The following is a 26,049-nucleotide window of genomic DNA, read 5'->3' as shown; positions in this document are numbered from 1 at the left end:
AAATGGTTGAAAGAAATGCAGAAGAAGTGATAGCTGATAAAGTTCTAGGGAGACGTCCTAACCACCCTTTGTATACTTGGGATTGCAGCAGTATTTGTAGTGTACGACAGGAATCTATTGATAAATTATGTAGTTTTTTACGAGCATATAGTAAAAAAAGTGTTAAACAAAAGATTAAGGTGTTGCAAGGACTAGACCCTTGCAGAGTGAGAATAAATACTGGTTTGTAAGGTCATTCTCTGGCTTGTCTTTCTAGGAAAGTTTGTGAAAGTGTTTTTCACCATTTCAGGATGCTGGCAGTACATCATACTCAAATGCGGAAGTTAGTGAGAAGATTATATTATGCAAAAGTCCAGCACTAAAGTTAAATGAGTTGAACAGTGCTCTTTTGCGTGGCTCAGTATCAGATGTGAAGAAGGTTTGTGATGATATTGAGTTTTGTTACTTTGGTCCTCAGCAAGAGAGTGCAGAAACTGGCACATTAGTAGAACAAAATGTTGAAGACAATGTAGAACTCGTAATTACAAAAAATTTTGAGGATGAAATCACAAAGTTTAAGTTAATTTCAGGTGAAACACCAAATGTTTCTTGTATTTGTTGTCGGCGAACTCACTATAAAAATCAGACTAGGGGTGTCAATCTGTATTTAAAAAGTGAAATAGAAGATAATGATAAGTGGATGGAATTTGCAACTTCTTTGTTGGTAGAGGATTTTTTTGATTTGGGATCTGAGCAGCGTATTTGCAAATATTGTTATAACAAATTAGATGAGAATAAAATGCCTGCTAGAGCTGTTCATAATAATCTAGAGTTAGTTGCTATTCCTCCAGAGCTGATAGATTTAAATACGTATGAGTCTATTCTCATTCAATGTGTTCACCCGTTTCAGGCTATTGTTCGTATGGAGCCTAAAACAGGTAAATTACCTCCATCAGAGTTGCAAAGAGGATTGAAAGGAAGAGTTGTGTATATACCGTTAGATTTAAGGGAAAATATTGAAACTATTGGTGTAGACCATGCAGAAAATGAGCCACTAGTCATTCTATTTCTTGGTGTTCCTACTAAGAATAAGAAAATCTAGCAAGAGTTAGTGGATGTTAGAAAAGTGCAAAAGGCATCATTGTATCTGTTAAAAAATAATGAGTACTATAGAAATGTGTTTGTAGGAAAAGAAGACATAGATTTAGCAGAAGATACTGAAACATTAAGTGGACAAATTGAAAAAGTGGACATGTCCAGATGTGAAGAAATCTATGAACATTACAGTGTACATCCACTTCATTCCAAAGAGGTGATGGGGAATACGATTGAGTTGTTCCAAATGAAAAAAGCAACAGGAAGTCCCATGAGTGTATGGGAAGAGAGTTTGGAAGCTCGTTGTTTCCCGCAGTTGTTTCCAACAGGAAAAGGTGGACGATATGATGAACGTCCTGTGCAGGTTCCTGCATCTGAATATCGGACAACAAGATTATATGCAGAAGATCCAAGATTTCGACAATGTATCCCTTATGTGTTTCATCTTCTGTTTGAAAGCAACTTGTCTGGACTTTCATATGCAGTAAATCACATTTTAAAAACTGGAATGCATCTGCAAAATGTAACTGCAAAGGATTTTATGGATAAAGTGCATCAGAGAGATGATCATTTAGAATCTCAGTTGATTAATCTGATGGCATGTCAGCGTGGGACTAATGAATATTGGTTCCGTCGTCATGGAGAACTGAAATATATGCTATGGAACTTGGGAACTCCTACATGGTTTGTTACACTAAGCTGTGCTGAGTATGCTTGGGATGAATTACTTGAATTTCTTCGAGAGGCAAATTCCACTATAAAAAATATTGAATACAAGACACCTGGAGAACTGTGCTCATTGGATCCTGTTAATGTATGCAGATATTTCAATCATAGATTTGAAGCTATGATGTCTTTCATCTGCAATAAAAAGAATCCTCCTCTTGGAGAAATTGTGGATTTCTTTTGGAGAAAGGAGTATCAAGCAAGAGGTGCTCCTCATATACATATGTTGTTATGGATTAAGGACGCCCCCAAATTTGGAACAGATTCAGATGAAACTGCTTTGTCTTTCATTGAAGATTATGCCACATGTGCTGTACCCAATAGCAGAGAACATAAAAACTTAAAACAACAAGTCTTACGATTCCAAAGCCATCGATGTGGAAAATACTGTCGACGAAAGTACAAGTCAAAGGATAAGTTCTATACCAAATGTCGTTTTGGATTTCCACGTCCTGTATTATCCAAAGGAAGAGTGAACAGTTTTATGTCAGCTATGCGACATACCATCACAAGAAAGTCTCAGAAAAATACCTACAACTTAAGAAGAAGTGAAGAATCAAAATACATAAATGACTACAATCCAGTTATTTTATTCATGTGGAATGCTAACATGGATATTCAGTATGTTGCGGACAATTCCATTGCTGTTGCACGATATGTAACATCCTACATTACTAAATCAGAAAAGACGGAATTGAAAGAAATGTGGGAAGAGATTTCTCACGAGAAGACTCTAAGTAAAAAATTATACAGTTTCAGTTTGAAGATGTTATCGCATCGTGAAATTGGAGCATATGAATGTTCAGATCGGTTATCATCTGCAAGTCTATATTCCAAAAGTAGAAGAATCATTTGGGTGAGTCTAGGTCTTGCAGGAATGCGAAATCGGGTACTGAAATCTGTTCAAGCAATTGAATATTTAGCAGAAAACGAACCAGAAAGTACAGATATTTTGAAAACGAATATGTTGGACACATATTACCCAAACAGAAGTCATCATCTTGAGAACATGTGTCTCTATGAAGTGCTGCAAAACTACACTTTTAAACGGAATACTACAGAGAACATCAATGATGGAAAATATGCCGTGATTGGTTCTGAAGGATGTCTGGTGAAACAAAGGAAAGGAAATTTAATTAATCACAGGAAACTGAGTTGCGACACTGCTGATAAAAGTGAATTTTACTCTTTAGCCCTTTTGCAAATGTTCAATCCATGGCGTTCAGAACTGGAATTACTTGGAGATTTTCAGAGCTATGAAGATTCATTTAATGCTTGTAAAGATAGCATACAATGCAGTGCTTTTGCAAATTATGTGAAAATGTTGAATGATGAAATTGATCAAGAAGCTACAATTGCAGCTGAGATTACTAGAGACAGTTCTCAAGACAGTCGAAGTTCTGCTGCACTGAGTCAAGATCCACTTGGATAACCAATTGTTGAAAATGAAGCAGCAACCGCCATGAATGAGGTGGAAACAGCAATGTATCAAGCTCAAGAAGATGTAATACAGTTAGGAAACTTGGAAGAACAACTAAATGTTGAACAGAAACAAATATATCAATAAGTGAAAGAGCACATTGACCATGGATTACTTAATGAAAAGAAAGGGTGCTCATGTACATCATTTCAACTTATCCGAATGTATGTGAGTGGTCAAGCTGGAACAGGAAAACATTTGTCTTGTGTTGTCACTGCTCCAACTGGGTTGGCAGCACATAACATTAAAGAAATTACTTTCCATCGTAATGCTACCAGTAGAGCATGAGAACAAATAGGAATACCACAAGCTATCTGGAGAAGCTTGTTGTGAAGTTTCAAGAGTCTTGAAGATAATGAAACTTCTCATTATTGATGAGGTGAGCATGGTCTCAAACTTGATGCTTGCCTTTGTGCATTTAAGAATGCAGCAAATTCTTAAAACAGAGTATGACGTGTTATTTAGAGAAAAACACGTCATAGTTTTTGGAGATCTATTGCAACTGACTCCGGTAAAAGAACAACCAGTATTTAAAACACTTGCACATGAAGATACCAGAAAGTCTCTTGGTAGTGTTGGTAATGTGAACATTTGGACTAATTTTGAATACACAGACCTGACAACAAATATGCGACAGGCAAATGATGCTGAATATGGAAGTATTCTTCAAGATATAAGAATTGGAATTCTTACAAAACATGGCAAACAAGCTTTGGAAAGTCGATTACTTTGCAATGTCTTTCCAAATGAAAATGTAGTTCCTGCAAAAGTGTACATGAAAATTGCTGAAAATAAATCAGGGATCTGTTTAATGCCAAAACTGCGTGAGTGTTCCATATTCAACGAAGAACTAATGAAACTGGAAAATGAAGAAATTATAAAAATGGAAGCCATCGATAAAATAGAGCATCAAGGAATCACTAATATTTTGACAGGAAAGTTGAAAACAAAACTGGATTCTTTAGAAAAAAAAATATCTAAAACAGCTGGTTTAGAAAAGACACTGGGCCCGATTCATAGAACTAACTTAAGACAAAATCCTAAACTTACTACCATTTTGGTATTCACAGAAGGCACTTACTCATTTTGGTATTCACAGAAGGCACTTACTCATTTCGGTATTCACAGAAGTTAGGAGTCCTAACTTTAGGACTCCTAAATGCCTTCTGTGAATACCGAAAGTCTTAAAATTAGGATTTTTCTCAGTTTAGTAGTAGTATAGTTAGGACTCCTAACTTTAGGACTCCTAAATGCCTTCTGTGAATACCGAAAGTCTTAAAATTAGGATTTTTCTCAATTTAGCAGTCCTAAGTTTAGGACTCCTAAGTTTAGGACTCCTAAATGCCTTCTGTTCATACCGAAAGTCTTAAAATTAGGATTTTTCTCAGTTTAGTAGTAGCATAGTTAGGACTCCTAACTTTAGGACTCCTAAATGCCTTCTGTGAATACCGAAAGTCTTAAAATTAGGATTTTTCTCAATTTAGTAGTCCTAAGTTTAGACTTAGGACTACTAAATTGAGAAAAATCCTAATTTTAAGACTTTCAGTATTCACAGAAGGCATTTAGGAGTCCTAAAGTTAGGAGTCCTAACTGTACTACTACTAAACTGAGAAAAATCCTAATTTTAAGACTTTCGGTATTCACAGAAGGCATTTAGGAGTCCTAAAGTTAGGACTCCTAACTTCTGTGAATACCAAAATGAGTAAGTGCCTTCTGTGAATACCAAAATGGTAGTAAGTTTAGGATTTTGTCTTAAGTTTGTTCTGTGAATCGGGCCCACTGTATGTGTGTGTAAACTGTCGGGTAATTTTAAGGCGTAATTTGGATGTAGAAAAAGGGTTAGTTAATGGCGCAATGGGTAAAGTAGTAGATTTTGTTAATTATCAGAAAAAAGAAGGAATTGAATTTTTAAAAATTAAATTTGATCAGATTCAAGATGTTAAAGAAATTGGTTGTTGTTCAGTTCGTTTTTTGCTTGTTAAAGATTTTTATGTCCGTAGGAAACAATTTCCATTTTCTCTGGCATAGGCAATGACTATTCATAAATCTCAAGGATTAAGTGTAGACAGTGCATTGGTGAACATTGGATCTACTGTATTTAAAGAGGGTATGGCATATGTCGCGAGTCAGGACTTTATCTGGTTTGTTTTTTATTGATTTTGATGAGACAAAGGTTACTGCAGATGCAAACTGTGTAAAAGAGTATAATAGGTTAAGAAGGGTGTATGCTCCAAATTTAGGTCAATGTCCTGTATTTGAAAAGCGTGTGATTGGTCGAAAAAGAAGGTTTGAGAATATCTGTTCTGAAGGTGTCGAGAAGGGAATAGAACAAGATAATGTTGTGATTGCAAGTAAAAAGAAATTGGACACTGTTGAAGAGGTTGTTGGTTATCAGTTTGAAAATAGTACATGTGTCAACTGCTATGCTAATATAGTGATCAATGTTGTTTTTTATCTTGAAGGTTTGCAAGAACAAATTATGCAGAATCAGCAAGAAAGAATTTGTTCTCTGTTGCATTCTGTTTTTGAAAAATTGACAACAGATACAAGTAAAATACAATCAGATGTTCGTAATCTTTTGGATGTGTGTTGTCGTTCTACACAATTTACACAAAATATCCAACAAGATGCTCATGATTTTTTAACGTATATGCTTACCATTTTTGAAAATGAAGGTGTAGAAATAGAAAATATTTTTGGCCTTTCTTACAAATGGGATCATCATTGTGAAAATTTCATGTATACATGTTCCACTAATGTAGACACTGAAAGATTTCTGTATTTAACATTACCAGACTGTAAATCGGTGTCTCTCAATAAATTAGTTAAAGGTGCAAATCAAAACATGGAGTGTAGCCAATATAAATCAGAAATGTTATCCACATTATTTTTAACAAAATATGGACAATACATAATTTTAATGATGCAACGTTGTACAGCTGATGGAAGAAAATTGGATACTTTAATAAAGCAGTTTGTAGCAACACAAGTATCAATATCAGGAAGGACTTTTTTAGCAATTGCAATAATTTTCCATGATGGTCCTTCCACCACATCTGGTCATTACACTGCCTATCTAAAATGTGACAAAGGTTGGACACTTTGTAAGGATTCCCAGTTGGTTTTCAAACAACGTTTGCCTAGGGAATTACCAAATTCCTACCGAATATTTTTAAAGTCAAAGTTTTAGGAAGATAATTCACTCTATGAGAAATGTAATATTATAATTTAATAGGACTACCATTGGACAAATTACATAAAAAGGAGTGCAAAAATACCATTTGTTTGAATTATGGACTTTTTTGTGCTCATTGACTCTGTGAATATTTTTAAGCGACAACATTTACAGTTTTTATAAGTTAAACTTATAAAATTTTGTTAGCCATAAGCATTTCATATATGTGTGATTTGTATCTTGTGGTAGTTTACTGAGAATAGCATGTTGGGTTTTGTTAAACAATCTTTTTAATTGTTTTTTTTTTGCCCGCTGTTAAGTGATGAGTACGATTGAAATCACCATTTCTAGTGAAATTGAATATATTCTGAGAACAGCAAAAAAGGCAAACAGATTACTTTGTTGAAATTATGCTGTGTTGTAAAAAATGTATTATTACATGTTATAACTATTTTTTCTTTTCTTTACAGATCCTAATTCTAAAATAAGCAGTTTACATCAATTTTTATTGCAAAAAAATCTGAAAAAAAATATATACCATTTTTAATTTCTATTACTGTGAAGGTAAGTTTAACTAAGTATAAATATGCAGAATGGGCAGATCTGCAAGAATCTACAAAGATTGAACAACTTTTTAAAAACACTCTGTTTATACCGATGTAGTTTTGAAATGTCTCTGTTACCGGATATTATGTGACCTGCAAAAAACAGATTTGAGTGGTTCATAATATTTCCCATTGTACCTATCGAAGGACCGCAATCATTTCAATCATTCTTGTTTGAGCATCTTTGCAGACAAAACTCAGTGCTTACCTTCTATCATTCGAAAGCAATTTTAAAACAGAAATATGTCACTTTTTGTAACATAGTTATTGCGCAAGACACACTTTCATATTTACAAAGAGAGGAAAAGGCGCTCTGTGTACTTTTTCTACACCATGTAAATACAACCTCATCATACACACCACTTTTCGTTGAAAGGTTGTTTTATAAGTGTTGTTGTGCATGATTGCACTGAATACTCATAGAACAAGACACATCTCCAGATTCATCAGAAATCATAAATCTCGATATGTGTGTGAATGCTGCACCATTCTCTAATTGGTGTACGAAAGCACAACAAGGAGAATTGTTTTATTTTCTCCACATTTTTAAATCTTCAATGCATGCTAAAATGTTCAGCATACATTGAAGGAGAAAAGTGCGTTTATTGATTGTTTTTGTGCAGGAAGGTGTGTCTTTCTGCACAAAAACAAACAGCACATGACACAGATATCCTTCCACTATGGTGCAAGGGTGCCTGTGTCATGCAAATAATGACGCGTTTCGGCGAAGCCTTTTACTAGAAAAAGGCTTCGCCGAAACGCGTCGTTGTTTGCACAATAAACTTTTGTGCTGTCCTTGTGGTGTGCCGCGTGATTCATTCAGGATTTCCCAGATTAATCGTTATGCAATAAAAAACTTAGCGAGTGTCATTACCCCTGCTGGCACGGACGTCGAGAGGAGGAGGAATGGCGTTGGTGACAAGCTGTCCATCATATATATATATTTATGCTGCATTTATGCTGCTTTTTTAGCTGTGGACAGTACATATATATTTTGTATTTCATCTGTGAGTGGATCACATACTTTATAGTATGTTGTTTATGTTTATTCACCAGTCCGGTGGGAAGGGCTACTTTATACAGGTGAAATTCAGCGGCAAACTAGATTGACAAAGGCCTCTTGAATCCAGAACCACCTCGAGTCCATGCCTTCTTCCATAGAGCTTCTGTGGGAGGTAGTTGTTATATATATATATTATCTACTGGCGGTCGCCAGTAGATAGTTATAGTTAGGATCGTGTTTCCATAGGAAATCTGCAACATTCTATTTGGAATAACTTTGGCGCCGATTGACGAATCCTCGCGAAATTTTCAAAATAGGTGGGGTGCTCCGCTCCGCTCCTTCCCTGAAAGTCTCGGGGGGATTCGTCAAGCGGGGCTGAGAAAAAGGGGGGGTCCCAAAACGCGTTATCCCCATGCATTTTTCCATAGGACCTTTAGTCCAAGCTACAGCCCGAACGGCTGATCAGAATTACTTGAAATTTGGCAGAGAGGTAGTCCTCAGGTCAGGGATGTGCCTTTTTCAGGTCTGGTGTAAATCTGTTCAGAAAATAGCATTTAAAAGCATATATATATCTATAGGCGCGCACCGCGCGCGCACGGTAAAACTTAACGTACGCGCACGCTGCCGTGCGCGAGTGCGATTCTGATTGGTTGTTAGATCTTAGTAAACATTCGAATCGGTCGAAACCAGGAAGTGTCGGCCGCCATTTTGTCTCTCGCAGTCTGAGGGGGTGAAAAACAAAGGTGGAGAACGTGAAAAGGGGGCAGGGTGGACAGTTCCTGACCCCTAGCCTTTGTCAGGGGGTCCCAGAAGGACCCCAAGGGCCAAAATTTCTTTTAATTTTTTTACGAAAAATCGCGGAGTGCGCGTAGCGTGCGTGCACGGTAGAAACAGAAAAATTCCGCGAACTGCGTAAAGTGGGCGCGGGGTGCGCGAAGCGCACCGCATGCCCACAGCGCGCGCACGGTGCGCGCACGGTGAAAAACCTTAAAAAAATAAATACATAACTTAGCATTTAAAAAACCGTACAAATTCACTGAAAAAACCATAGGATTCACACACGTTATAGTTAGGAATTAGCATTTAAAAAACCTTGCAAATTCACTTCAAAAACCATAGGTTTCACACATGTTATAGTTAGCTGGACATTTCACTCGTGAAAAACCATTGAAATTCCCCCGTTATAGTTAGTGCAGGCAACTATAACTCACGCGACTGCAATCCTCTGCTGATGACGTCAGATATTACATCACTGATGACATATGTGTCTTTCTGAAAAAAAATATTTGTAATATATGTATAGCTAAAAATTAATGGAAGAAGACATGGGTAAATAAGTGTCTAAATACAGTGATGTAATATCTGACGTCATCAGCAGAGGATTGCGGTCGCGTGAGTTATAGTTGCCTGCACTAACTATAACAGGGGAATTTCAATGGTTTTTCACGAGAGAAATGTCCAGCTAACTAATTTCGCGGGGTACGCTTACCGTACGCTTACCGTAAGCGTACGGTAAAAATATAAAAATAAAAAAAACACTATCCACACTTACCCCACCCCCTGTGCTTTTGGTGGCCGAAGGCCACCAAATGTACAGGGCTTATGTTAAGGGCAAAAAACACTATCCACACTTACCCCACCCCCTGTGCTTTTGGTGGCCGAAGGCCACCAAATGTACAGGGCTTATTATAAGGGAAAAAACTTAGCATTTAAAAAACCGTACTAATTCACTGAAAAAACCATAGGTTTCACACACGTTATAGTTAGGAATTAGCATTTAAAAAACCTCGCAAATTCACTGAAAAAACCATAGGTTTCACACATGTTATAGTTAGCGGAAATTTTACTGATAAAAAACCAGTGAAATTCCCCCGTTATAGTTAGCGCAGGCAACTATAACTCACGCGACTGCAATCTTCTGCTGATGACATATGTGTCTTTATGAAAAAAAAATATTTGTAATATATGTATAGCTAAAAATGTATGGAAGAAGACATGGGCAAATAAGTGTCTAAATACAGTATTAGCATCAGCAGAGGATTGCAGTCGCGTGAGTTATAGTTGCCTGCGCTAACTATAACGGGGGAATTTCACTGGTTTTTTATCAGTAAAATTTCCGCTAACTATAACATGTGTGAAACCTATGGTTTTTTCAGTGAATATATATATATATATATATATATATATAAAAGGGTCCACAAGTGTCCAAAACAGAGCGCACTCCTCATCGGGTAACCAAAGTTAAATATGATGGCAGGTAAGTCTAAGTGCGTACTGTCACAATCTCAATGTGATGCCCAACGCGTTTCAAGCTGTAAAAGCCCTTGGTCACGGGCAAGCGGCAGCGGAAATAAAGAGTGCGAGGTTGCTTGTCAGCCTTGTATTCACAGTTTTAATTCCCCACAGGTGAGTTGAAAATTCAAAAAATTGCACCATGGGACTGGTAGTCCAATCGTAACACTCATAATATCATGCCACTTCAAATAATTACAATCTTGCCTAAAATAGGCTAACAGTTTCAACACCAGCTTTTCCTGCAAATAAACATCTCCCAATGTTCCCCGGTGCCTCGCTGTTACGAAGCCAGGGATCCGCCGTACAATCAGGGCGGTGGTGCAGCTCCAACGGCTGGACTGCCGTTATACAAAAGGGTCCACAAGTGTCCAAAACAGAGCGCACTCCTCATCGGGTAACCAAAGTTAAATATGATGGCAGGTAAGTCTAAGTGCGTACTGTCACAATCTCAATGTGATGCCCAACGCGTTTCAAGCTGTAAAAGCCCTTGGTCACGGGCAAGCGGCAGCGGAAATAAAGAGTGCGAGGTTGCTTGTCAGCCTTGTATTCACAGTTTTAATTCCCCACAGGTGAGTTGAAAATTCAAAAAATTGCACCATGGGACTGGTAGTCCAATCGTAACACTCATAATATCATGCCACTTCAAATAATTACAATCTTGCCTAAAATAGGCTAACAGTTTCAACACCAGCTTTTCCTGCAAATAAACATCTCCCAATGTTCCCCGGTGCCTCGCTGTTACGAAGCCAGGGATCCGCCGTACAATCAGGGCGGTGGTGCAGCTCCAACGGCTGGACTGCCGTTATACAAAAGGGTCCACAAGTGTCCAAAACAGAGCGCACTCCTCATCGGGTAACCAAAGTTAAATATGATGGCAGGTAAGTCTAAGTGCGTACTGTCACAATCTCAATGTGATGCCCAACGCGTTTCAAGCTGTAAAAGCCCTTGGTCACGGGCAAGCGGCAGCGGAAATAAAGAGTGCGAGGTTGCTTGTCAGCCTTGTATTCACAGTTTTAATTCCCCACAGGTGAGTTGAAAATTCAAAAAATTGCACCATGGGACTGGTAGTCCAATCGTAACACTCATAATATCATGCCACTTCAAATAATTACAATCTTGCCTAAAATAGGCTAACAGTTTCAACACCAGCTTTTCCTGCAAATAAACATCTCCCAATGTTCCCCGGTGCCTCGCTGTTACGAAGCCAGGGATCCGCCGTACAATCAGGGCGGTGGTGCAGCTCCAACGGCTGGACTGCCGTTATACAAAAGGGTCCACAAGTGTCCAAAACAGAGCGCACTCCTCATCGGGTAACCAAAGTTAAATATGATGGCAGGTAAGTCTAAGTGCGTACTGTCACAATCTCAATGTGATGCCCAACGCGTTTCAAGCTGTAAAAGCCCTTGGTCACGGGCAAGCGGCAGCGGAAATAAAGAGTGCGAGGTTGCTTGTCAGCCTTGTATTCACAGTTTTAATTCCCCACAGGTGAGTTGAAAATTCAAAAAATTGCACCATGGGACTGGTAGTCCAATCGTAACACTCATAATATCATGCCACTTCAAATAATTACAATCTTGCCTAAAATAGGCTAACAGTTTCAACACCAGCTTTTCCTGCAAATAAACATCTCCCAATGTTCCCCGGTGCCTCGCTGTTACGAAGCCAGGGATCCGCCGTACAATCAGGGCGGTGGTGCAGCTCCAACGGCTGGACTGCCGTTATACAAAAGGGTCCACAAGTGTCCAAAACAGAGCGCACTCCTCATCGGGTAACCAAAGTTAAATATGATGGCAGGTAAGTCTAAGTGCGTACTGTCACAATCTCAATGTGATGCCCAACGCGTTTCAAGCTGTAAAAGCCCTTGGTCACGGGCAAGCGGCAGCGGAAATAAAGAGTGCGAGGTTGCTTGTCAGCCTTGTATTCACAGTTTTAATTCCCCACAGGTGAGTTGAAAATTCAAAAAATTGCACCATGGGACTGGTAGTCCAATCGTAACACTCATAATATCATGCCACTTCAAATAATTACAATCTTGCCTAAAATAGGCTAACAGTTTCAACACCAGCTTTTCCTGCAAATAAACATCTCCCAATGTTCCCCGGTGCCTCGCTGTTACGAAGCCAGGGATCCGCCGTACAATCAGGGCGGTGGTGCAGCTCCAACGGCTGGACTGCCGTTATACAAAAGGGTCCACAAGTGTCCAAAACAGAGCGCACTCCTCATCGGGTAACCAAAGTTAAATATGATGGCAGGTAAGTCTAAGTGCGTACTGTCACAATCTCAATGTGATGCCCAACGCGTTTCAAGCTGTAAAAGCCCTTGGTCACGGGCAAGCGGCAGCGGAAATAAAGAGTGCGAGGTTGCTTGTCAGCCTTGTATTCACAGTTTTAATTCCCCACAGGTGAGTTGAAAATTCAAAAAATTGCACCATGGGACTGGTAGTCCAATCGTAACACTCATAATATCATGCCACTTCAAATAATTACAATCTTGCCTAAAATAGGCTAACAGTTTCAACACCAGCTTTTCCTGCAAATAAACATCTCCCAATGTTCCCCGGTGCCTCGCTGTTACGAAGCCAGGGATCCGCCGTACAATCAGGGCGGTGGTGCAGCTCCAACGGCTGGACTGCCGTTATACAAAAGGGTCCACAAGTGTCCAAAACAGAGCGCACTCCTCATCGGGTAACCAAAGTTAAATATGATGGCAGGTAAGTCTAAGTGCGTACTGTCACAATCTCAATGTGATGCCCAACGCGTTTCAAGCTGTAAAAGCCCTTGGTCACGGGCAAGCGGCAGCGGAAATAAAGAGTGCGAGGTTGCTTGTCAGCCTTGTATTCACAGTTTTAATTCCCCACAGGTGAGTTGAAAATTCAAAAAATTGCACCATGGGACTGGTAGTCCAATCGTAACACTCATAATATCATGCCACTTCAAATAATTACAATCTTGCCTAAAATAGGCTAACAGTTTCAACACCAGCTTTTCCTGCAAATAAACATCTCCCAATGTTCCCCGGTGCCTCGCTGTTACGAAGCCAGGGATCCGCCGTACAATCAGGGCGGTGGTGCAGCTCCAACGGCTGGACTGCCGTTATACAAAAGGGTCCACAAGTGTCCAAAACAGAGCGCACTCCTCATCGGGTAACCAAAGTTAAATATGATGGCAGGTAAGTCTAAGTGCGTACTGTCACAATCTCAATGTGATGCCCAACGCGTTTCAAGCTGTAAAAGCCCTTGGTCACGGGCAAGCGGCAGCGGAAATAAAGAGTGCGAGGTTGCTTGTCAGCCTTGTATTCACAGTTTTAATTCCCCACAGGTGAGTTGAAAATTCAAAAAATTGCACCATGGGACTGGTAGTCCAATCGTAACACTCATAATATCATGCCACTTCAAATAATTACAATCTTGCCTAAAATAGGCTAACAGTTTCAACACCAGCTTTTCCTGCAAATAAACATCTCCCAATGTTCCCCGGTGCCTCGCTGTTACGAAGCCAGGGATCCGCCGTACAATCAGGGCGGTGGTGCAGCTCCAACGGCTGGACTGCCGTTATACAAAAGGGTCCACAAGTGTCCAAAACAGAGCGCACTCCTCATCGGGTAACCAAAGTTAAATATGATGGCAGGTAAGTCTAAGTGCGTACTGTCACAATCTCAATGTGATGCCCAACGCGTTTCAAGCTGTAAAAGCCCTTGGTCACGGGCAAGCGGCAGCGGAAATAAAGAGTGCGAGGTTGCTTGTCAGCCTTGTATTCACAGTTTTAATTCCCCACAGGTGAGTTGAAAATTCAAAAAATTGCACCATGGGACTGGTAGTCCAATCGTAACACTCATAATATCATGCCACTTCAAATAATTACAATCTTGCCTAAAATAGGCTAACAGTTTCAACACCAGCTTTTCCTGCAAATAAACATCTCCCAATGTTCCCCGGTGCCTCGCTGTTACGAAGCCAGGGATCCGCCGTACAATCAGGGCGGTGGTGCAGCTCCAACGGCTGGACTGCCGTTATACAAAAGGGTCCACAAGTGTCCAAAACAGAGCGCACTCCTCATCGGGTAACCAAAGTTAAATATGATGGCAGGTAAGTCTAAGTGCGTACTGTCACAATCTCAATGTGATGCCCAACGCGTTTCAAGCTGTAAAAGCCCTTGGTCACGGGCAAGCGGCAGCGGAAATAAAGAGTGCGAGGTTGCTTGTCAGCCTTGTATTCACAGTTTTAATTCCCCACAGGTGAGTTGAAAATTCAAAAAATTGCACCATGGGACTGGTAGTCCAATCGTAACACTCATAATATCATGCCACTTCAAATAATTACAATCTTGCCTAAAATAGGCTAACAGTTTCAACACCAGCTTTTCCTGCAAATAAACATCTCCCAATGTTCCCCGGTGCCTCGCTGTTACGAAGCCAGGGATCCGCCGTACAATCAGGGCGGTGGTGCAGCTCCAACGGCTGGACTGCCGTTATACAAAAGGGTCCACAAGTGTCCAAAACAGAGCGCACTCCTCATCGGGTAACCAAAGTTAAATATGATGGCAGGTAAGTCTAAGTGCGTACTGTCACAATCTCAATGTGATGCCCAACGCGTTTCAAGCTGTAAAAGCCCTTGGTCACGGGCAAGCGGCAGCGGAAATAAAGAGTGCGAGGTTGCTTGTCAGCCTTGTATTCACAGTTTTAATTCCCCACAGGTGAGTTGAAAATTCAAAAAATTGCACCATGGGACTGGTAGTCCAATCGTAACACTCATAATATCATGCCACTTCAAATAATTACAATCTTGCCTAAAATAGGCTAACAGTTTCAACACCAGCTTTTCCTGCAAATAAACATCTCCCAATGTTCCCCGGTGCCTCGCTGTTACGAAGCCAGGGATCCGCCGTACAATCAGGGCGGTGGTGCAGCTCCAACGGCTGGACTGCCGTTATACAAAAGGGTCCACAAGTGTCCAAAACAGAGCGCACTCCTCATCGGGTAACCAAAGTTAAATATGATGGCAGGTAAGTCTAAGTGCGTACTGTCACAATCTCAATGTGATGCCCAACGCGTTTCAAGCTGTAAAAGCCCTTGGTCACGGGCAAGCGGCAGCGGAAATAAAGAGTGCGAGGTTGCTTGTCAGCCTTGTATTCACAGTTTTAATTCCCCACAGGTGAGTTGAAAATTCAAAAAATTGCACCATGGGACTGGTAGTCCAATCGTAACACTCATAATATCATGCCACTTCAAATAATTACAATCTTGCCTAAAATAGGCTAACAGTTTCAACACCAGCTTTTCCTGCAAATAAACATCTCCCAATGTTCCCCGGTGCCTCGCTGTTACGAAGCCAGGGATCCGCCGTACAATCAGGGCGGTGGTGCAGCTCCAACGGCTGGACTGCCGTTATACAAAAGGGTCCACAAGTGTCCAAAACAGAGCGCACTCCTCATCGGGTAACCAAAGTTAAATATGATGGCAGGTAAGTCTAAGTGCGTACTGTCACAATCTCAATGTGATGCCCAACGCGTTTCAAGCTGTAAAAGCCCTTGGTCACGGGCAAGCGGCAGCGGAAATAAAGAGTGCGAGGTTGCTTGTCAGCCTTGTATTCACAGTTTTAATTCCCCACAGGTGAGTTGAAAATTCAAAAAATTGCACCATGGGACTGGTAGTCCAATCGTAACACTCATAATATCATGCCACTTCAAATAATTACAATCTTGCCTAAAATAGGCTAACAGTTTCAACACCAGCTTTTCCTGCAAATAAACATCTCCCAATGTTCCCCGGTGCCTCGCTGTTACGAAGCCAGGGATCCGCCGTACAATCAGGGCGGTGGTGCAGCTCCAACGGCTGGACTGCCGTTATACAAAAGGGTCCACAAGTGTCCAAAACAGAGCGCACTCCTCATCGGGTAACCAAAGTTAAATATGATGGCAGGTAAGTCTAAGTGCGTACTGTCACAATCTCAATGTGATGCCCAACGCGTTTCAAGCTGTAAAAGCCCTTGGTCACGGGCAAGCGGCAGCGGAAATAAAGAGTGCGAGGTTGCTTGTCAGCCTTGTATTCACAGTTTTAATTCCCCACAGGTGAGTTGAAAATTCAAAAAATTGCACCATGGGACTGGTAGTCCAATCGTAACACTCATAATATCATGCCACTTCAAATAATTACAATCTTGCCTAAAATAGGCTAACAGTTTCAACACCAGCTTTTCCTGCAAATAAACATCTCCCAATGTTCCCCGGTGCCTCGCTGTTACGAAGCCAGGGATCCGCCGTACAATCAGGGCGGTGGTGCAGCTCCAACGGCTGGACTGCCGTTATACAAAAGGGTCCACAAGTGTCCAAAACAGAGCGCACTCCTCATCGGGTAACCAAAGTTAAATATGATGGCAGGTAAGTCTAAGTGCGTACTGTCACAATCTCAATGTGATGCCCAACGCGTTTCAAGCTGTAAAAGCCCTTGGTCACGGGCAAGCGGCAGCGGAAATAAAGAGTGCGAGGTTGCTTGTCAGCCTTGTATTCACAGTTTTAATTCCCCACAGGTGAGTTGAAAATTCAAAAAATTGCACCATGGGACTGGTAGTCCAATCGTAACACTCATAATATCATGCCACTTCAAATAATTACAATCTTGCCTAAAATAGGCTAACAGTTTCAACACCAGCTTTTCCTGCAAATAAACATCTCCCAATGTTCCCCGGTGCCTCGCTGTTACGAAGCCAGGGATCCGCCGTACAATCAGGGCGGTGGTGCAGCTCCAACGGCTGGACTGCCGTTATACAAAAGGGTCCACAAGTGTCCAAAACAGAGCGCACTCCTCATCGGGTAACCAAAGTTAAATATGATGGCAGGTAAGTCTAAGTGCGTACTGTCACAATCTCAATGTGATGCCCAACGCGTTTCAAGCTGTAAAAGCCCTTGGTCACGGGCAAGCGGCAGCGGAAATAAAGAGTGCGAGGTTGCTTGTCAGCCTTGTATTCACAGTTTTAATTCCCCACAGGTGAGTTGAAAATTCAAAAAATTGCACCATGGGACTGGTAGTCCAATCGTAACACTCATAATATCATGCCACTTCAAATAATTACAATCTTGCCTAAAATAGGCTAACAGTTTCAACACCAGCTTTTCCTGCAAATAAACATCTCCCAATGTTCCCCGGTGCCTCGCTGTTACGAAGCCAGGGATCCGCCGTACAATCAGGGCGGTGGTGCAGCTCCAACGGCTGGACTGCCGTTATACAAAAGGGTCCACAAGTGTCCAAAACAGAGCGCACTCCTCATCGGGTAACCAAAGTTAAATATGATGGCAGGTAAGTCTAAGTGCGTACTGTCACAATCTCAATGTGATGCCCAACGCGTTTCAAGCTGTAAAAGCCCTTGGTCACGGGCAAGCGGCAGCGGAAATAAAGAGTGCGAGGTTGCTTGTCAGCCTTGTATTCACAGTTTTAATTCCCCACAGGTGAGTTGAAAATTCAAAAAATTGCACCATGGGACTGGTAGTCCAATCGTAACACTCATAATATCATGCCACTTCAAATAATTACAATCTTGCCTAAAATAGGCTAACAGTTTCAACACCAGCTTTTCCTGCAAATAAACATCTCCCAATGTTCCCCGGTGCCTCGCTGTTACGAAGCCAGGGATCCGCCGTACAATCAGGGCGGTGGTGCAGCTCCAACGGCTGGACTGCCGTTATACAAAAGGGTCCACAAGTGTCCAAAACAGAGCGCACTCCTCATCGGGTAACCAAAGTTAAATATGATGGCAGGTAAGTCTAAGTGCGTACTGTCACAATCTCAATGTGATGCCCAACGCGTTTCAAGCTGTAAAAGCCCTTGGTCACGGGCAAGCGGCAGCGGAAATAAAGAGTGCGAGGTTGCTTGTCAGCCTTGTATTCACAGTTTTAATTCCCCACAGGTGAGTTGAAAATTCAAAAAATTGCACCATGGGACTGGTAGTCCAATCGTAACACTCATAATATCATGCCACTTCAAATAATTACAATCTTGCCTAAAATAGGCTAACAGTTTCAACACCAGCTTTTCCTGCAAATAAACATCTCCCAATGTTCCCCGGTGCCTCGCTGTTACGAAGCCAGGGATCCGCCGTACAATCAGGGCGGTGGTGCAGCTCCAACGGCTGGACTGCCGTTATACAAAAGGGTCCACAAGTGTCCAAAACAGAGCGCACTCCTCATCGGGTAACCAAAGTTAAATATGATGGCAGGTAAGTCTAAGTGCGTACTGTCACAATCTCAATGTGATGCCCAACGCGTTTCAAGCTGTAAAAGCCCTTGGTCACGGGCAAGCGGCAGCGGAAATAAAGAGTGCGAGGTTGCTTGTCAGCCTTGTATTCACAGTTTTAATTCCCCACAGGTGAGTTGAAAATTCAAAAAATTGCACCATGGGACTGGTAGTCCAATCGTAACACTCATAATATCATGCCACTTCAAATAATTACAATCTTGCCTAAAATAGGCTAACAGTTTCAACACCAGCTTTTCCTGCAAATAAACATCTCCCAATGTTCCCCGGTGCCTCGCTGTTACGAAGCCAGGGATCCGCCGTACAATCAGGGCGGTGGTGCAGCTCCAACGGCTGGACTGCCGTTATACAAAAGGGTCCACAAGTGTCCAAAACAGAGCGCACTCCTCATCGGGTAACCAAAGTTAAATATGATGGCAGGTAAGTCTAAGTGCGTACTGTCACAATCTCAATGTGATGCCCAACGCGTTTCAAGCTGTAAAAGCCCTTGGTCACGGGCAAGCGGCAGCGGAAATAAAGAGTGCGAGGTTGCTTGTCAGCCTTGTATTCACAGTTTTAATTCCCCACAGGTGAGTTGAAAATTCAAAAAATTGCACCATGGGACTGGTAGTCCAATCGTAACACTCATAATATCATGCCACTTCAAATAATTACAATCTTGCCTAAAATAGGCTAACAGTTTCAACACCAGCTTTTCCTGCAAATAAACATCTCCCAATGTTCCCCGGTGCCTCGCTGTTACGAAGCCAGGGATCCGCCGTACAATCAGGGCGGTGGTGCAGCTCCAACGGCTGGACTGCCGTTATACAAAAGGGTCCACAAGTGTCCAAAACAGAGCGCACTCCTCATCGGGTAACCAAAGTTAAATATGATGGCAGGTAAGTCTAAGTGCGTACTGTCACAATCTCAATGTGATGCCCAACGCGTTTCAAGCTGTAAAAGCCCTTGGTCACGGGCAAGCGGCAGCGGAAATAAAGAGTGCGAGGTTGCTTGTCAGCCTTGTATTCACAGTTTTAATTCCCCACAGGTGAGTTGAAAATTCAAAAAATTGCACCATGGGACTGGTAGTCCAATCGTAACACTCATAATATCATGCCACTTCAAATAATTACAATCTTGCCTAAAATAGGCTAACAGTTTCAACACCAGCTTTTCCTGCAAATAAACATCTCCCAATGTTCCCCGGTGCCTCGCTGTTACGAAGCCAGGGATCCGCCGTACAATCAGGGCGGTGGTGCAGCTCCAACGGCTGGACTGCCGTTATACAAAAGGGTCCACAAGTGTCCAAAACAGAGCGCACTCCTCATCGGGTAACCAAAGTTAAATATGATGGCAGGTAAGTCTAAGTGCGTACTGTCACAATCTCAATGTGATGCCCAACGCGTTTCAAGCTGTAAAAGCCCTTGGTCACGGGCAAGCGGCAGCGGAAATAAAGAGTGCGAGGTTGCTTGTCAGCCTTGTATTCACAGTTTTAATTCCCCACAGGTGAGTTGAAAATTCAAAAAATTGCACCATGGGACTGGTAGTCCAATCGTAACACTCATAATATCATGCCACTTCAAATAATTACAATCTTGCCTAAAATAGGCTAACAGTTTCAACACCAGCTTTTCCTGCAAATAAACATCTCCCAATGTTCCCCGGTGCCTCGCTGTTACGAAGCCAGGGATCCGCCGTACAATCAGGGCGGTGGTGCAGCTCCAACGGCTGGACTGCCGTTATACAAAAGGGTCCACAAGTGTCCAAAACAGAGCGCACTCCTCATCGGGTAACCAAAGTTAAATATGATGGCAGGTAAGTCTAAGTGCGTACTGTCACAATCTCAATGTGATGCCCAACGCGTTTCAAGCTGTAAAAGCCCTTGGTCACGGGCAAGCGGCAGCGGAAATAAAGAGTGCGAGGTTGCTTGTCAGCCTTGTATTCACAGTTTTAATTCCCCACAGGTGAGTTGAAAATTCAAAAAATTGCACCATGGGACTGGTAGTCCAATCGTAACACTCATAATATCATGCCACTTCAAATAATTACAATCTTGCCTAAAATAGGCTAACAGTTTCAACACCAGCTTTTCCTGCAAATAAACATCTCCCAATGTTCCCCGGTGCCTCGCTGTTACGAAGCCAGGGATCCGCCGTACAATCAGGGCGGTGGTGCAGCTCCAACGGCTGGACTGCCGTTATACAAAAGGGTCCACAAGTGTCCAAAACAGAGCGCACTCCTCATCGGGTAACCAAAGTTAAATATGATGGCAGGTAAGTCTAAGTGCGTACTGTCACAATCTCAATGTGATGCCCAACGCGTTTCAAGCTGTAAAAGCCCTTGGTCACGGGCAAGCGGCAGCGGAAATAAAGAGTGCGAGGTTGCTTGTCAGCCTTGTATTCACAGTTTTAATTCCCCACAGGTGAGTTGAAAATTCAAAAAATTGCACCATGGGACTGGTAGTCCAATCGTAACACTCATAATATCATGCCACTTCAAATAATTACAATCTTGCCTAAAATAGGCTAACAGTTTCAACACCAGCTTTTCCTGCAAATAAACATCTCCCAATGTTCCCCGGTGCCTCGCTGTTACGAAGCCAGGGATCCGCCGTACAATCAGGGCGGTGGTGCAGCTCCAACGGCTGGACTGCCGTTATACAAAAGGGTCCACAAGTGTCCAAAACAGAGCGCACTCCTCATCGGGTAACCAAAGTTAAATATGATGGCAGGTAAGTCTAAGTGCGTACTGTCACAATCTCAATGTGATGCCCAACGCGTTTCAAGCTGTAAAAGCCCTTGGTCACGGGCAAGCGGCAGCGGAAATAAAGAGTGCGAGGTTGCTTGTCAGCCTTGTATTCACAGTTTTAATTCCCCACAGGTGAGTTGAAAATTCAAAAAATTGCACCATGGGACTGGTAGTCCAATCGTAACACTCATAATATCATGCCACTTCAAATAATTACAATCTTGCCTAAAATAGGCTAACAGTTTCAACACCAGCTTTTCCTGCAAATAAACATCTCCCAATGTTCCCCGGTGCCTCGCTGTTACGAAGCCAGGGATCCGCCGTACAATCAGGGCGGTGGTGCAGCTCCAACGGCTGGACTGCCGTTACAGCTTGAAACGCGTTGGGCATCACATTGAGATTGTGACAGTACGCACTTAGACTTACCTGCCATCATATTTAACTTTGGTTACCCGATGAGGAGTGCGCTCTGTTTTGGACACTTGTGGACCCTTTTGTATAACGGCAGTCCAGCCGTTGGAGCTGCACCACCGCCCTGATTGTACGGCGGATCCCTGGCTTCGTAACAGCGAGGCACCGGGGAACATTGGGAGATGTTTATTTGCAGGAAAAGCTGGTGTTGAAACTGTTAGCCTATTTTAGGCAAGATTGTAATTATTTGAAGTGGCATGATATTATGAGTGTTACGATTGGACTACCAGTCCCATGGTGCAATTTTTTGAATTTTCAACTCACCTGTGGGGAATTAAAACTGTGAATACAAGGCTGACAAGCAACCTCGCACTCTTTATTTCCGCTGCCGCTTGCCCGTGACCAAGGGCTTTTACAGCTTGAAACGCGTTGGGCATCACATTGAGATTGTGACAGTACGCACTTAGACTTACCTGCCATCATATTTAACTTTGGTTACCCGATGAGGAGTGCGCTCTGTTTTGGACACTTGTGGACCCTTTTGTATAACGGCAGTCCAGCCGTTGGAGCTGCACCACCGCCCTGATTGTACGGCGGATCCCTGGCTTCGTAACAGCGAGGCACCGGGGAACATTGGGAGATGTTTATTTGCAGGAAAAGCTGGTGTTGAAACTGTTAGCCTATTTTAGGCAAGATTGTAATTATTTGAAGTGGCATGATATTATGAGTGTTACGATTGGACTACCAGTCCCATGGTGCAATTTTTTGAATTTTCAACTCACCTGTGGGGAATTAAAACTGTGAATACAAGGCTGACAAGCAACCTCGCACTCTTTATTTCCGCTGCCGCTTGCCCGTGACCAAGGGCTTTTACAGCTTGAAACGCGTTGGGCATCACATTGAGATTGTGACAGTACGCACTTAGACTTACCTGCCATCATATTTAACTTTGGTTACCCGATGAGGAGTGCGCTCTGTTTTGGACACTTGTGGACCCTTTTGTATAACGGCAGTCCAGCCGTTGGAGCTGCACCACCGCCCTGATTGTACGGCGGATCCCTGGCTTCGTAACAGCGAGGCACCGGGGAACATTGGGAGATGTTTATTTGCAGGAAAAGCTGGTGTTGAAACTGTTAGCCTATTTTAGGCAAGATTGTAATTATTTGAAGTGGCATGATATTATGAGTGTTACGATTGGACTACCAGTCCCATGGTGCAATTTTTTGAATTTTCAACTCACCTGTGGGGAATTAAAACTGTGAATACAAGGCTGACAAGCAACCTCGCACTCTTTATTTCCGCTGCCGCTTGCCCGTGACCAAGGGCTTTTACAGCTTGAAACGCGTTGGGCATCACATTGAGATTGTGACAGTACGCACTTAGACTTACCTGCCATCATATTTAACTTTGGTTACCCGATGAGGAGTGCGCTCTGTTTTGGACACTTGTGGACCCTTTTGTATAACGGCAGTCCAGCCGTTGGAGCTGCACCACCGCCCTGATTGTACGGCGGATCCCTGGCTTCGTAACAGCGAGGCACCGGGGAACATTGGGAGATGTTTATTTGCAGGAAAAGCTGGTGTTGAAACTGTTAGCCTATTTTAGGCAAGATTGTAATTATTTGAAGTGGCATGATATTATGAGTGTTACGATTGGACTACCAGTCCCATGCTGCAATTTTTTGAATTTTCAACTCACCTGTGGGGAATTAAAACTGTGAATACAAGGCTGACAAGCAACCTCGCACTCTTTATTTCCGCTGCCGCTTGCCCGTGACCAAGGGCTTTTACAGCTTGAAACGCGTTGGGCATCACATTGAGATTGTGACAGTACGCACTTAGACTTACCTGCCATCATATTTAACTTTGGTTACCCGATGAGGAGTGCGCTCTGTTTTGGACACTTGTGGACCCTTTTGTATAACGGCAGTCCAGCCGTTGGAGCTGCACCACCGCCCTGATTGTACGGCGGATCCCTGGCTTCGTAACAGCGAGGCACCGGGGAACATTGGGAGATGTTTATTTGCAGGAAAAGCTGGTGTTGAAACTGTTAGCCTATTTTAGGCAAGATTGTAATTATTTGAAGTGGCATGATATTATGAGTGTTACGATTGGACTACCAGTCCCATGGTGCAATTTTTTGAATTTTCAACTCACCTGTGGGGAATTAAAACTGTGAATACAAGGCTGACAAGCAACCTCGCACTCTTTATTTCCGCTGCCGCTTGCCCGTGACCAAGGGCTTTTACAGCTTGAAACGCGTTGGGCATCACATTGAGATTGTGACAGTACGCACTTAGACTTACCTGCCATCATATTTAACTTTGGTTACCCGATGAGGAGTGCGCTCTGTTTTGGACACTTGTGGACCCTTTTGTATAACGGCAGTCCAGCCGTTGGAGCTGCACCACCGCCCTGATTGTACGGCGGATCCCTGGCTTCGTAACAGCGAGGCACCGGGGAACATTGGGAGATGTTTATTTGCAGGAAAAGCTGGTGTTGAAACTGTTAGCCTATTTTAGGCAAGATTGTAATTATTTGAAGTGGCATGATATTATGAGTGTTACGATTGGACTACCAGTCCCATGGTGCAATTTTTTGAATTTTCAACTCACCTGTGGGGAATTAAAACTGTGAATACAAGGCTGACAAGCAACCTCGCACTCTTTATTTCCGCTGCCGCTTGCCCGTGACCAAGGGCTTTTACAGCTTGAAACGCGTTGGGCATCACATTGAGATTGTGACAGTACGCACTTAGACTTACCTGCCATCATATTTAACTTTGGTTACCCGATGAGGAGTGCGCTCTGTTTTGGACACTTGTGGACCCTTTTGTATAACGGCAGTCCAGCCGTTGGAGCTGCACCACCGCCCTGATTGTACGGCGGATCCCTGGCTTCGTAACAGCGAGGCACCGGGGAACATTGGGAGATGTTTATTTGCAGGAAAAGCTGGTGTTGAAACTGTTAGCCTATTTTAGGCAAGATTGTAATTATTTGAAGTGGCATGATATTATGAGTGTTACGATTGGACTACCAGTCCCATGGTGCAATTTTTTGAATTTTCAACTCACCTGTGGGGAATTAAAACTGTGAATACAAGGCTGACAAGCAACCTCGCACTCTTTATTTCCGCTGCCGCTTGCCCGTGACCAAGGGCTTTTACAGCTTGAAACGCGTTGGGCATCACATTGAGATTGTGACAGTACGCACTTAGACTTACCTGCCATCATATTTAACTTTGGTTACCCGATGAGGAGTGCGCTCTGTTTTGGACACTTGTGGACCCTTTTGTATAACGGCAGTCCAGCCGTTGGAGCTGCACCACCGCCCTGATTGTACGGCGGATCCCTGGCTTCGTAACAGCGAGGCACCGGGGAACATTGGGAGATGTTTATTTGCAGGAAAAGCTGGTGTTGAAACTGTTAGCCTATTTTAGGCAAGATTGTAATTATTTGAAGTGGCATGATATTATGAGTGTTACGATTGGACTACCAGTCCCATGGTGCAATTTTTTGAATTTTCAACTCACCTGTGGGGAATTAAAACTGTGAATACAAGGCTGACAAGCAACCTCGCACTCTTTATTTCCGCTGCCGCTTGCCCGTGACCAAGGGCTTTTACAGCTTGAAACGCGTTGGGCATCACATTGAGATTGTGACAGTACGCACTTAGACTTACCTGCCATCATATTTAACTTTGGTTACCCGATGAGGAGTGCGCTCTGTTTTGGACACTTGTGGACCCTTTTGTATAACGGCAGTCCAGCCGTTGGAGCTGCACCACCGCCCTGATTGTACGGCGGATCCCTGGCTTCGTAACAGCGAGGCACCGGGGAACATTGGGAGATGTTTATTTGCAGGAAAAGCTGGTGTTGAAACTGTTAGCCTATTTTAGGCAAGATTGTAATTATTTGAAGTGGCATGATATTATGAGTGTTACGATTGGACTACCAGTCCCATGGTGCAATTTTTTGAATTTTCAACTCACCTGTGGGGAATTAAAACTGTGAATACAAGGCTGACAAGCAACCTCGCACTCTTTATTTCCGCTGCCGCTTGCCCGTGACCAAGGGCTTTTACAGCTTGAAACGCGTTGGGCATCACATTGAGATTGTGACAGTACGCACTTAGACTTACCTGCCATCATATTTAACTTTGGTTACCCGATGAGGAGTGCGCTCTGTTTTGGACACTTGTGGACCCTTTTGTATAACGGCAGTCCAGCCGTTGGAGCTGCACCACCGCCCTGATTGTACGGCGGATCCCTGGCTTCGTAACAGCGAGGCACCGGGGAACATTGGGAGATGTT

The sequence above is a fragment of the Triturus cristatus genome, chromosome 8 (assembly GCF_964204655.1).
Source record: "Triturus cristatus chromosome 8, aTriCri1.1, whole genome shotgun sequence".
In the NCBI taxonomy this organism is placed as follows: Eukaryota; Metazoa; Chordata; class Amphibia; order Caudata; family Salamandridae; genus Triturus; species Triturus cristatus.
The sequence above is the reverse complement of the archived record's forward strand: the minus strand, read 5'-3'. Positions refer to the sequence as shown.